Below are 14,937 nucleotides of genomic sequence, written 5' to 3' on the forward strand. Positions count from 1 at the left end.
ACAGCTGATTGTCCTCGTAGTGGCAGACCACGTGTAACAACACCTGCACAGGATCGGTACATCCGAACATCACACCTGTGGGACAGGTACAGGATGGCAACAACAACTACCCGAGTTTCACCAGGAACGCACAATCCCTCCATCAGTGCTCAGACTGTCCACAATAGGCTGAGAGAGGCTGGACTGAGGGCTTGTAGGCCTGTTGTAAGACAGGTCCTCACCAGACATCACTGGCAACAACGTTGCCTATGGGCACAAACTCACCGTCGCTGGACCAGACAGGACTGACAAAAAGTGCTCTTCACTGAGGAGTCGCGGTTTTGTCTCACCAGGGGTGATGGTCGGATTTGCGTTTATCGTCAAAGGAATGAGCGTTACACACCGAGGCCTGTACTCTGGATCGGGAACGATTTGGAGGTGGAGTGTCGGTATGGTCTGGGGCGGTGTGTCATCGGCATCATCGGACTGAGCTTGTTGTCATTGCAGGCAACCTCAACGCTTTGCGTTACAGGGAAGACATCCTCCTCCCTCATTTGGTACCCTTCCTGCAGGCTCATCCTGACACGACACGACAGCATGACAATGCCACCAGCCATACTGCTCGTTCTGTGCGTGATTTCCTGCAAAACAGGAATGTCTGCGTTCTGCCATGGCCAGCAAAGAACCCGGATCACAATCCCATTGAGCACGTCTGGGACCTGTTGGATTGGAGGGTGAGGGCTAGGGCCATTCCCCGCAGAAATGTCTAGGAACTTGCGGGTGCCTTGGTGGAAGAGTGGGGTAACATCTCTCAGCAAATATTTATACAAATATTTACACATGTTTAGTTTGCTGAAAATAAACGCAGTTGACAGCGAGAGAACATTTTTTTTTTGCTGAATTTTTTATGAATCAGTGTACTGTTAAACCGTATAATCTAAGTTCCTCTGACTCTTTCTATAAAATACCTCTATATGGATATGTACCAAGCCTCTTCTTATGTTGCATCCACTTTCGACATTCTAACAAAGCACCTGCAGCAAGTGCCTCCGTCTGATCTTTTTTAGTAGACAGACACTTTGAAGCCAAGAAAGGCTCGTCTTTGTAATAGTGTTTGTGTTACATAGGTCTGAAAGGATGAAGGTGGTAAACTGCCATCTCTTAGTATGAAAAACGGGAATAGAGCTATCTGGATAGCTGGATAGCTTCTTAGACCTTCCATTTACCTCTTCTAATATGTAGTGTTTGTGCCTTTTTTGAAGAATAAGGGGGGTTGTAAATCAAAATAGATTACTCTAATTGCTAACTTAATTTAATTTGTTAAAGAACATTACTTTAGATTTGGATTTTCTTTGCTGAAGAAATCCAATGTAAACGTTACACTGCTTACAGATTTATTCAGTCGTCAAATTGTTCCATTGTTTTGTCGTTGCACCATTGGGGAAGCACGTTTGTCTTATTTTGCCTTTGTTCAGATGCTTTCCAACCCTAAATTGACTAACTACCCTCAATCCAGTCAATTGACAGGATGTAAACTGACGTAAACTGACAGGATCTCAACTTTCACGACGTGGTGTTATTGATATAGTGTGCTCTGCATGATGTTAATGTTAAAATAATCGTTTTTGACAGGATAAATGAAAAATGTCATATAAAGGATTCGTTCTTCTTTGTAAAGTACCCATAAAATACAGGACTCAAGAGCTAAGTGGGTCATAATATGATTATGCCCTGGTGAAGTGATTTATGATTATTCAATCATCCTGTTTTGCCAGCTGTTCTTTATTCCAGCAGCACTGTCTTTGAATTATGTTAATTCTCAGATTGATAGGCCTCCAATCCTGCATCTATTGCATTCCTGTAAGTGATGGGGAATAAATAAAATTGCTTGGTAAATGTACACTATTGTGTTGTCTGTCTATTTCCTTTGCCTTCCATAACTTTTGTGCTGTCTGATGAAATCTTCTGAAATGTACTTGTACAGTATATGATCCGCTCCATAGCAGTGGTACAGACAAGTTGGGTGTCAAGAGACTACACGGTGGTACTACAGAGGCCAATCAGGTTTCATGTCCACTGGAGTGGACGTTGCAGTGAGATGAGATGAGATGAATCATGGGTAAAGATGATAGATCAATGTAGCAGCCACGGAGCTTGTCCCCAGCGATTGTTTGCAAGGCCTTGACGCAGCCATGTTTTCCTCACACTCAACCCCCACCTCTCCTTTCCCTTCCTTCTTTCCCTCCTCCCCTCTCACAATCCATCCCTCCTCTTGTGTTTTTTTTTTTTGCGGGAACCTAGCTGGCGCAAAGCCTCCCTCCAATTAGAACAGGTATTGCGGTGTGGATCAGGTGATGGAGTGGGATGCCTGTTCTTCTGACCATGGTAGATATTTCTCGTCACCATCTCAAAGTTGTACGCTTGTCGCTTTCCCCCCCCCCTCTACTACCCTCCTTGGTATGCATTATAACATAGCTGCAGGAAGAATGACAAACACTGTTAATCTCCTTGCTCGCTGGCAATACATTACAAAGGGGGTAAAGCAGGCTATTTCACCAGCACTGTAAACACTCAAAATTCAACATTGTCCATTACCTCTTAAACACAGCCGATAACAAGCATCATTAATTAAACTGTGGGAGTAAGTGGGGTTACATAAATTGAAATTAATAATCGTCTGCATACATAAATAGAATGCACATTTCAGAATTGTTTCCTCAACACCCCCCCCCCTCCCCCCCCTCCCTCCCCCGCCAATGTAGATTAAAAGGTTTGGCTTCCATATAAATGCAATGTTTCAACCCAATCCTAGGGATAGGTTTAGTCATGGAGTGCTCTTTTAATTTGTTTGCCACATTCTCATAATATTTACCCAGAAAAATGATCAAGTAGGCATTTAATTGCTTTAAGAAAATAAATCACTTCCCATAGCTATTGTATTGATGCCAAGTCTATTGCGCGTAAGCTGCAGAGAACATGAAATATTTCGCCACTTGTTTTTGAAATATCCATTGTTGAAGGAGCACCATGGACAATGCTTTGACTTACTGATCATAATATTATTTCATATAACATATTTAAAGTCAAACTACTTTTCTTTTTGGATCCGCTTGCCCTCCACTTCGCAGTACCTCAGTCTAATCTGTCTGATGTTTCCTTACGACTCTACCACGATTATCCCCCACCTAACAATAATCGTAAGGATCTGATCCCTGATTTAAATCATGTATAGCATGTTTTGGCTAGAATGTTGACATTACAATGAGACACTCCTGAATTCTCTAAAGGCTTGAGCATGCCTGAGTGACTAGAACAACCATTAGTGGTGTTGTCAGGGAGAATCAAGTTTGGACATGCCCACCATCATCTGACGAGGAGAAGAAAGATATTCTACTTTCAAATGATTTGTAATTGAATTAACTCTTTCCTCTGGAAAGGACTATTTCAGAGGATGGTGTAGATTATGTAAATATGGACGGGGCCTGTCTTTGTGAGCCCCTACGTGCATTTCTTTTCAAGTGTTGCATTCAGGTCTTGATGAATGTGTTTACTGTTTTTGAAACATGAACTCCCGGTTCAATCTCTTAAGAAAAAGGTAATAGAAATTATTATTATCTGACTATTGTTATTGATAACCTATGGATAGAAGGGGCTATACGTAGAGGAACGAGGCTTGTTGTATGATAGGTCTAATACTGTAGTAACATTGACATGCAAACTGCTAGAGAGGGGCAATATCCACAGCAGTTCATTAGTTGATGGCTTGCAGGATATATAGAACACTTATTGTGATTCATGTCATTTCATGGGACTGAATTTCAAGTGAACATTATTGTACCCGTTGCTATGGTCATTTTGAATTTGAAGATTTTTGCCACTTTGGGATACATCGATGTTATCTCAATGGGATAACCAGCATAGACAAAGATGACATGATTGACATTTGGCCAGAAGCATTTCATGCTGGGGAGAGACAGATCCATCAGAGGGTAGTATAGATTTTACATTCCCGCCATCGCTTCAAATCCCTCTGAAATACAGACGGATACATGAGGGCTTTGACAAACATCTGCCATAAGCCACAGGTCACATCCATTGATGATTAGGAGATAATTGGTCTGCACAAGCCCAGAGTTGAAGACATGAGCATAGATCCATAACTGCCTCATTGCCTATGTGGGTGGGCAAAGGTGGCTCGGGTTGGAGTTTTTTTTTTCTCCAAGTAATTTCACATGGGTATGCATATGCCTGGGGGCGGGGGGGTCCTATTGGTCTAGGAGATGGGATTTCTCACTGTACTTCCTGTTTATAGCATGTTCAATGTCTCATTAATATTGAGGACCTCTCCTCTGTTCATACTTCCAAATATAATGACCATAAAAGAATAGCATACTTTGACAGCTATGGATATTCTAGTTCAAAAGGGTGACAAATGAGTAGCTTTGTTGTGTCATTTACACACATCTTGACATGACCGAGATAATATCATAGGTTGAAATCAGATCCCTGATTAGCCGGCGGTTATGCTGATGCCTCAGTGATAGAAAATCAGTGTTTCCCCAGGTCCTCCACTCATTTGTGGTCCCTGATTCATTAGGATGGCAGGTCTCTTCTGGGTCCCCTCAGCAACAGACTGAGGCTGTAACTCACAGCAGTCATGAAAGATCTGCCAATATTAGCCTACAGCCCGCTAGGACACTGCACCCTAAACAATAGGGCTAAAACAATGACTTGAATGGCGTCATTTACGTGGTCTTTTTAACAACACTCTTCTCTCAATTACTAATGAGATAGCCGACAACAAATTGTCATAAGCACATTGCCCATAGCTCATATACCACCATGGGAATTTCCATTAAAGGCGTTTGAGTTGGAATCAGCGAATAAATAAAGGATGTCCTCGTGGGAAATCAAGGTAACAAGCAGATACATGTTAAAACTCTGGAGAGACTTCCCATGGAAGCTGAAGTGGGCTTCACAAAATGCAGATGTGATGGAACCACAGACGGTGCTCAACGGGGCTCAGGCCTTAAAATAAGTAATGAAGCAATTAGTCAGACAATTATGAACACCTGTGACGCTGATTGGCACAATGCTGCTTCGTCTGTTTTCCTGATTCTAAAGATGCCTTAATGTTGCTAAGTTAACCTCTAACGAGGCTTGTAATAACGAGGAGGGACAAACACACACACGCACGCACGCACACACACACACACACACACACACACACACACACACACACACACACACACACACACACACACACACACACACACACGAGGTTCACATTAAGAAGAGGAGTTCATCCCAAAGAGCAGGTTGCGTCATGTATTATTGAAACCAGCTGTTGTATAAACACAACTCCAATAAATTGGGGTCTCCATTTTTCAGATTCATTAAGGTTAATGCAGTTTTAATTAGTACTTGATTTGAAGCCTATTAGATGTAATTCATAAGTATTTTCTAAGACCTGCAAACTGCATTGCAATGGGATTAACAAGATAAAAGGCACAAGTTGGAATTAGTCACTGTTGGTTCATGCGTGGACACAGGGATACCTTTCTATCCACTGTAACTGTCTGTTTATTTGCACAAGTGCTTTCAGTCACGTTAAAACAATTTAATGACTGGAGGGTTTTGGACTGCAGGGATTGCATCACCAGTCAGAGGAACAAATGGAATGGAGGTTCCGGCCTGATTAAAATAAATCCTTTGAAAAATAGTGCAGAGTTTTCTTTTTCTCAGCTATAAAGTGAGGTGTCCTGTGACACCTTTTTTAATTTCTCCTCCCAGTATGTGACATAAATGGGACATAAAATGGGAATATGTTTGTTGAGTTATCAGCCAGAGGTTCTCCTATAAAAGTTGATCCATAAACTCTATGAAGCTGCTGTTACAAACACCATAGATTTCCCATTCCTGATTTGACAGAAACTATTGTAAACGCGTCTTATTGAAAGCATATCGGTGAACAGTGAAGATGGGTGGAAATTACAGGAAGAGAGCACGTAGCTGAGCCGTTGACAGCAGAAGTCACAACCCATTAGGAGATCCACCAAGTGGGGGCTCTTTTACCATGAAATGCTTACTGTACAGGGATGAATCATTAGCATACCCTGTTTGACATTGTCACACTGAGACATTTTCATTCAGGGCAGAGAAGTCAGATAAAATGGTGCTCCAGCCTCAACAAGGTTATGAAACAGGTGGAGCCTTTCTGGCTCACAGGGTCTCTGTGCAAGAACTCTTAGTAAACATTTTTTTTTTTTAATGGTCACATCTGTAACTCAAACTCCACAGCCTCCACTTTTGAGACTTGAGATCTATTTTGTACATTTCTTCTTTGAGAGAGGCACACAATGGGAGTTCACTGAGGATCAGTTTTCAATTGGATAATAGGCTTGTGAAATGAGGGGATTGCGAGTGCATTGCTTTCACACATTCTTATATATCTCTGTAACGTGTCTCTGTAATGTGAACCACATTCTGCTCAAATCTCAATTCCTCTGTATCCTTTTTAGAGATCACATTCAATTCACACATCATGCTTCAAAGCAACCTAGACTGGACAACCTGAATCTCATATCTCAACACCTCTGAAATGATAAATATAACATTCATTTGACATGTTTATACCATTCCCCTTGAACCTGTAGGCAACATTCTGCGTACACCATTAAACTATACTGAATCATTGTATTCCTCTCCTCAACTAATACAGTATCTCAATCACCTTTGCCCCTTTGAACTCGAGGTGACCTATAATTCTGTAAACTCATGTTGAGATTAGGATTACAGTGATCAGGCTGAGGGGATAGGAGAGTTATGCTCACTGAGTGCCTATATGTACATCATTACTGTGTCTATAGCAACAATCTATGCCTTTCATGTCTGTATTTGAGTCCTAAATGAATTCAGTATAATCTCAATAGCACATGGTATTGCATGGCATGAGAAATTTGATGTATTTGTAAAATAAATAAATAATTGTGAATCGTTTAGGTGATTAACTGTACTTTTATCCTAATGGTGAATAACTATTATTGTGATTTATAATATTTCCCAAACAATTGTTTTCTACAGCCACGTCCACATTTTTTCTGAGCTACAACTGTAACCCAGAACATAATACCGCAACTGGCTGTAATGTTGGGCTCGGCAGTGCATTCTCAACCAGCTCTGTTCATTCCTTTTCCATGAATGGAGGCACCTCTCCACACTGCAACGTGAAGACCGAGAGGTGCTGGGTCACAGTGGCCTGCTGCATCTCCTTTAACCCGCTGTAGCCACTAGATGGTGTATGATAACCACAGAGACTCATCCCACTGGGGCCGACTCCAACTCGCTGATGAGGTACTGCTCGCTAGAGGAGAGACCTGGGGATGAGAGACGGGAGTGGAGAACAGTCTCGAGACTTTACGATAGATTCCAATCCGCCTTCTCACATGAGTCTGTACATGATTTATTGTCTCTTCCCCCCCCCCCCCCATCCGCAAATGAAAACTTTGCACTTGCTGTACACTGTTATCATTTTTATGGATGTCTTTACAGATGGGAAATGTCATTGTTAGGGACAGACCAATAAAAGTCAGTTGTAAATTACTTTAACAACATGATCGCTGGTGCACATTTCTGTCCCTAACACCAGATTGTTGGAGTGGCCTATCGATTTCAAATGACTCATACTGTACTCTCGGTGTAGAAGAGGAACTCGACACGTCCTTTAATTTTGGCTCACAACTGTTGCGTTATGTCTGAGCTGTGAGCTCTTTCATCGCACTAGTGACACATTTGGTGTTAAGGTTCTGTGGGACCACTGTGTATTCCCCATAATGAACTGTAAACGTATCATTTACAGTTATATAGACAGCTTTGTCTCATATGCTGTACAGCATATTACCCTCTAATTACCCGTAACTTTCAGTTGCACTGAATGCTCAAAGCTTGGAGGTTGAAATTGTATTATTATTATTAATAATAATAGTAATATTATTAGCCTGTTATAAACTGCAAAATATCATGCAAAATCACATGGGCTAAATACATACATAGTACTTTAGAAGAGGGTTAATACACTTACTACCAAGCGTGTCTCCATTGTGGTGCTGGGAGATACTGTCCCGTGTATGCTGGAGTATAAAAATTAAAAAAAGTAAATACATGATGGGTAATACAGCAGAAGTTCATTGAGAGAGTGCATTCTTGTATTGCCGTGCTTCTTGTGTTGCCGAGCAAATTCGGCAGCTTTTCAACACACGCATAAAAGTGAATGTGTCGACATTCCTTATGCATTTTACACACGGCTCTTATCCAGGACAATTTACAGGAGCAATCGCGGTTAAGTGCCTTGCTCAAGGGCACATTGACAGATTGGTCACCCAGTCCGTTTGTGGATTCAAACCAGCAACCTTTTGGCTACTGGCCCAACGCTAGGATACCTACCGCCACTGCATACTGTGTCATACCGATTTGTGCTACACTATTATATCTGTGGCCAGGTACTAGAGTAAATGTAGTTGGGGAACTTAATAACCCATCACCTGCATTAAGGCTTTCTATGGGGTTCAGTCAAGGGTCACTCACACCAATAGCTAAACCAGATTTATTTTCCTGGGGGCACCTATGTCAACACTAGTTACAGATCCTATTATAAGACGTCAAATATTTTTTTTATGCTTTCGGTAAATGGCAGGACGTTTTTTGGGGACGACAATGAGAAGACAATTCCAATATTTTGGATCAGAGATATTCCCTATACGGGTCAACTTTAGAGTCTCAGGGCTCACCCTGACCAGCAATGTTATGCTGAACTCAATGAATTTGAAATAAGTCAAAGATTTTCTTCATGCACTTCCCCAGTTTAAACAAGATCCTTTGGATGGAAACGTGTGGATTTATTGTAAGTAAGAGATATAAGAGAGAAAACTTAATCCCCCACCCAATTGTAAATCCCACCTCCACTCCATAACGCCCCATCCTATCACTGACCTTTTGTCTATTTCCCCCCCCCTCAAATAATGAATGCTTTCAGACTATATCAGAGGAACGACCTCACGCATGGTCCGCAGTATTGGAATGTCATAACACAAAATCACCCAATCAGCATGCGGGGCCGAGAGCAAACAGAGAGCAACAAGGCCCTGGCACACTGAGAACAGTGGTGAAATGGGCCCTCTGGATGTCAATGTAATAGAATGGCTTATGATGTGTAAATAACACACCGCTTAATAGCACTCTCGGGCCTGACAACTCCCTTCTAGCACGCTGAGATAGCATTGGAATCACAGGGGCCATGGAGAAGGAGAGGGAGAGAAACACATGGTTCTTTGGGACTGGGTCTGTCTTCTACCGCAGTCCCGACTCCAGAGCCTCCTCTTCTCTATACCATTACTCCTGTTGACCTTAACAAACAGCAGGAAATCATATGTTACCAGCAGAGCTCACAACCAGCGTGATAGTCTAAATCATTTCAATAATAAAAATAACATTATTTGTCTTTCAAATATAGACTGTTATTTCAATGAATTTGAGAAGAAAGGACAGAAAGGTTCCTTATCTTCTCTTGAAATATTGAAGAGGATCTTCTTATGAAATATAAAATAGGCATGAAAATGTTTACTTTACTTTGTTACTTTGAAAGCTGTACAAAGAGGATTTCTTTTAACCTTTTAAAACAATAGCTTTTTATGACTTTGCGCTCCGGCTCATCATAGCTATTCTGATTTAGCACTGTAGCACACATGTAGTTAGTGCAGTACACTCCAGGACAGTACACTCTCGCTCCTGTTTTCAGTTTGCTGAAGCTAGCGACTGGAACGAGCTGCAACAAACACTCAAACTGGACAGTTTTATCTCAGTCTCTTCATTCAAAGACTCAATCATGGACACTCTTACTGGCAGTTGAGGCTGCTTTGCGTGATGTATTGTTGTCCCTACCTTCTTGCCCTTTGTGCTGTTGTCTGTGCCTAATAATTTTTGTACCATGTTTTGTGCTGCTACCTTGTTGTGTTGCTACCATGTTGTTGTCATGTTGTGTTGCTACCATGCTGTGTTGTTATGTGTTGCTGCCTTGCTAAATACAGTACCAGTCAAACGTTTGAACACACCTACTCATTCAAGGGTTTTGCTTTATTTTCCCAATTTTCTACATTGCAGGATAATAGTGAAGACATCAAAACTATAAAATAACAAATATGGAATCAAAAAAGTGTTAAACACACCAAAATATATTTTATATTTGAGATTCAAGTTGGACCACAGGGTGAAGGAAAAGCAGCCAACAAGTGGGAACTCCTTCAAGACTGTTGTAAAAGCATACTTTGTGAAGCTGGTTGAGAGAATGCCAAGAGTGTACAAAGCTGTCATCAAGGCAAAGGGTGGCTACTTTGAAGAATCTAAAATCTAAAATATATGAAGATTTGTTTAACACTTTTTTGGTTACTACATGATTCCATATGTGTTATTGCATAGTTTTGATGTCTTCACTATTATTCTACAATGTAGAAAATTAGAAAATAGTAAAAATAATGAAAACCCTAAAATGAGTAGGTGTGTCCAAAATGTTGACTGGTACTGTAAGTATTAACACCCCTGAGTCTATACTTTGTAGAAACACCTTTGGCAACGATTACAGCTGTGAGTCTTTCTGAGTACGTCTCTAAGAGCTTTACACACCTGGATTGTGCAACATTTGCCACTTTTCTTTTAAAAATTATTCAACTCTGTCAAATAGGTTGTTGATAATTGCTAGACAATCATTTTCAGGTCTTTCCATAGATTTTCAAGTAGATTTAAGTCGGCCACTCAGGAACATTCACTGTCTTCTTGGTAAGCAACTCCAATGTAGATTTTGCCTTGTGTTTTAGGTTATTGTCCTGCTGAAAGGTGAAGTAATCTCCCAGTGTCTCGTGGAAAGCAGACTGAACAAGGTTTTCCTCTAGGATTTTGCCTGTGCTTAGCTCCTTTCCTTTATTTTTTTGTCCTGAAAAACTTCCCAGTCCTTAATGATTACAAGCATACCCATAACATGATGCAGCCACCACTATGCTTGAAAATATAGAGTGGTACTCAGTAACGTGTTGTATTGGATTTCCCCTAAACATAATACTTTTTTATTAAGTATAAAAAGTATATTTTTTCCCCAAATGTTTTGTATTTTTACTTTAGTGTCTTGTTGCAAACAGGACGCATGTTTTGGAATATTTTTTATTCTAAACAGTCTTCCTTCTTTTCACTCTGTCATTTAGGTTAGTAATTGTGGAGTAAGTGCAATGTTGTTGATCATCCATCCTAAGTTTTCTCCTATCACAGCCATTAAACTCTAACTGTTTTAAAGTCACCGTTGGCCTCATGGTGAAATCCCTGAGCGGTTTACTTCCTCTCCAGCAACTGACTAAGGAACGACGCCTGTATCTTTGTAGTGACTGGTTGTGTTAATGCACCATCCAAAGTGTAATGAATAACTTCACCAGGCTCAAAGGGATATTCAATGTCTGCTTCTTTTTTTTTTTTTACCCATCTACCAATAGGTGCCCGCCCTTCTTTGTGAGGCATTGGAAAACCTCACTGGTCTTTGAGGTTGAATCACTGCTCAACTGAGGGACCTTACAGATAATTGTATGTCTAGGGTACAGAGATGAGGTAGTCATTCAGAAATCCGGTTAAACATTATTATTGCACACAGATTGAGTCCATGCAACTTACTATGTGACTTGTTAAGCACATTTTTACTCCTGAGCATATTTAGGCTTGCCATAACAAAGGAGTTGAATACCTACTGACTCGATACTTTCAGCTTAATTCCACTTTGACGTTATGGGGTAATTGTGTGTCGGCCAGTGACCAAAAATATCTAAATTGAATCTATTTTAAAATCGAGGCTGTAACACAACAAAATGTGGAAAATGTCAAGGTGTGTAAATACTTTCTGAAGGCAATGTACATACGGAACATGTTCATTCAGCAAATGAAGATGTGTACCACATATGCAACTTTTCACAACTCAATCATGCTGTTTGAAAACACATTAGTCAATACAGATTTACGGAAAGTTGTGGTTGGCTGGTGAGGGTTGTTTTAATTAAGAAGACACAAAGAAAATCTTATCCAAACCTACGGCTAACTATTTCAAAATGGCTTATGTCAGCATAAAATGGGACTCTATACTTACCACTTGTCATGCTCATTACTTATAATTGTTATTAAATTGTAAATCGTGATGACAGCGATACTATGAAATCCATTTTCACATGCATTTAATACAGTTTCTTGCACATTTTGAATGAAAGATACCCCATATGACTGATCAATGCAGGTAATATGATGGGTGTTAATATGTTAAAACAACCCGATCTGTTGTTTGTGGCACTTCATTAATCCACCACCATTTCAGACATTGTTTTTACAATGTATTTTTGTATGAATACTCAGGCTTCATAATAATAATGCAATTTTACAACTAATGATGCAATTTTTGTTAGCGTAAATACTGTAAGTAATAGTGGGTATTTCTAATGTGCAAAAATGCAAAGTCTGAGTTACAGTAAGCTATAAGAACGTCTTAGGAAAAAGTACGTCTCATCGCATTGTTTATCATTTTGAACAAGTCATTTTGCAATTTGCACAAAATGTATTATCTTTTGGGGTTCCTACCAGCGTGCAATTATCTTTATAGCTTTTTAATATAAAAACAGTATCTGTCTTTAGCTTCAAACATTTCATTTAAAGTTAAAGGCTGGATAGATTTTTATGAAGGATTTAAGCTATTGCATTATATTCAAACATTTCACAGTAAATTCTTGAAAACTTTTTCGGATACAAAATGTGGGACAAAGTGAAACATTTTACATTACAACAACAGTTCTGCTGAAGCAATTGTGGAAACGTTAGTAGCTACTTGCACAGTAACTAGCAGGACAACCCAGTCATTTACAGACCATAATAAAGAAAAGGGTATCATGTACAGTATCTGTCAATGTGGATATGCTAGCTACTGTAATGTATATTTGATACTTTCTGCTTGCAGTAATGGAAGAGATGTGACCTCTGTGGAAGTATCAGTCATGAGCTGCCTTTGATTCGGTCTCTATTTCTGGGAGACTCGGGACAGAACACCAGATCCCACATCAACTGACCTTGGCGTCTCTTTAGAACTCTCTCCAAATCTCATTTGCCGGTGCTCAAGGTTGCGTTGCATTTTGTCTGTTGTTTACGTTACCGAACCTCAACCCCTACGCCCCCGCAAGGAGCCCCTCTTGAGAAATAACACCTGAGTCTAAGGTCTAAGACGAGGTGGCGTGGGAGTACAGGTTGAGGTGGGTCAGCTAGGGTGATCAAAAACAAAACAGAAGGATAAAAAAAATACATTTTTACCTCCCTCATAATCCTAGGCTTCCAAGAATGACCTTTGATCTCGCAGCATGTGTGGTATGCTGAGCCGCCTGCTCTTGGCGTTCGCTGCTCTGATCCTGGGAAGCAATCACGACGAGGACTGCTATCAGAAAGGCTGCTGGGAAACACTCTAAGCCTGACACCGGAGGTGAATGCCAAAGCAAAAAAGCAAATGTGTAGGGATGGAGAAAAAAATTGCCCAGTGCAGCCAACCACATAGAGAGCCTGATGAGCCCCAGCACATAGCATGATAAAAAAAAATACTGAGGAAATCGACAACACTTTCTGATGCCTGATGTGAGTCAATAGTACTAAACGCACAACAACATCTTGAGACATCTTCTCTGGTGTAATGCAAACAAAGGAAGAGAAACATTCAACTGATCACTTTCCTAAGGTAGGAATTCTATTACTGCACTGTGTTTGAACTTAATATTACTGCACCCTATTTGACCTTGAATTTGTGTATCATTAGACTGTAATAACCCTGTTTTCATATCCCTGACATGATTTGTGTGAAATGGCAACTGAACGCTGAGTAGACCATTACATTGGGTGCCACCTAGTGAATTCTTGAACTATGCTTAATCTTTTTTTAGCCTGACTCTTGATGGTTGCTATGCCTAGTGAACACGACAACTGTATATTTGTTCTTCAAATGGGCGGCAATACTAAGCTTACTAAATATACTCTGTCCAAAATGGCCTCGAGATTTTTGAAAATCTCCCATAGTTTGTCATATGTTGTTTCTCTGGTTGAACCACACTGTACTGGCAGCTTTTACCCTCATTAATACGTCTCTCTCTCTCTCTCTCTCTCTCTCTCTCTCTCTCTCTCTCTCTCTCTCTCTCTCTCTCTCTCTCAAGCCCTGGGCATAGCGAATTCCGTGCATGTGCGTTTATTTGATTGTTTAAGAGCGATTTCCGGAAACCAAGTTTTTGAGTGCCAGGAGCTGCCTTGTAACAATTAGGGGGTTAAATGGCAGCTGGCCACACAGGAGGGCACTGGTTCGCTGGCAGCCCCTTCCTGCTCCTTAGAGATCAGAGGTCGAGGGACTTTTCAGGAAAGTCCATTTCTCAAGCAGCCCAAAACAGGTGCAGGCCTGGACACCACTATTTACCCAAACTAAATGAGGGAGGTGGAAGCACTGCTGAAGAAGTACCACCCTTGTATAGTGTTTAACAGTGAGATGGCAGTTTGGGTGCTCCTGTACACAAGTATACACAAGAAACAGTAACATTTCTCGAACCTCTTGTGTGAGATAGTGCGTGCACTTACACTTACAGGTAAAATATGCATATGTAAAGAAAATATGTAAAGAAACCCAAAAAATGACTTACTTTGCATGTTTAAAAAAGGTTATAAAAGCTGTTACGCTGTATTACATTTTCATTTGTATAGATGTGGCAACTCCACACTGTCATACTATTCCTTCCAAACAATGTTTACTTTTAGTCCAAGGCATCTGACATTTCCAGGGAGGTGTTCCTGTCTGCAGACATGTCAGGTGTAGCCAAATGTTCATTTGTGTTATGTGTGTATTCTTATGTTTGCATGTTTAAACCTGTG

General features: G+C 40.6%; 1 long non-coding RNA gene across 1 annotated transcript; it reads right to left on the bottom strand.

The window, feature by feature from the left end:
* Positions 1 to 5,325: 5,325 nt before the first annotated feature.
* LOC109889781 (uncharacterized) lies at positions 5,326 to 13,510 on the bottom strand. Its single transcript, XR_002255326.2, has 3 exons — positions 13,351 to 13,510; positions 8,060 to 8,108; positions 5,326 to 7,355 (listed from the first exon to the last, which is right to left on the bottom strand). It is a non-coding gene; the product is annotated as an uncharacterized LOC109889781 (long non-coding RNA).
* Positions 13,511 to 14,937: the final 1,427 nt, after the last annotated feature.

The sequence above is a fragment of the Oncorhynchus kisutch genome, linkage group LG4 (assembly GCF_002021735.2).
Source record: "Oncorhynchus kisutch isolate 150728-3 linkage group LG4, Okis_V2, whole genome shotgun sequence".
In the NCBI taxonomy this organism is placed as follows: Eukaryota; Metazoa; Chordata; class Actinopteri; order Salmoniformes; family Salmonidae; genus Oncorhynchus; species Oncorhynchus kisutch.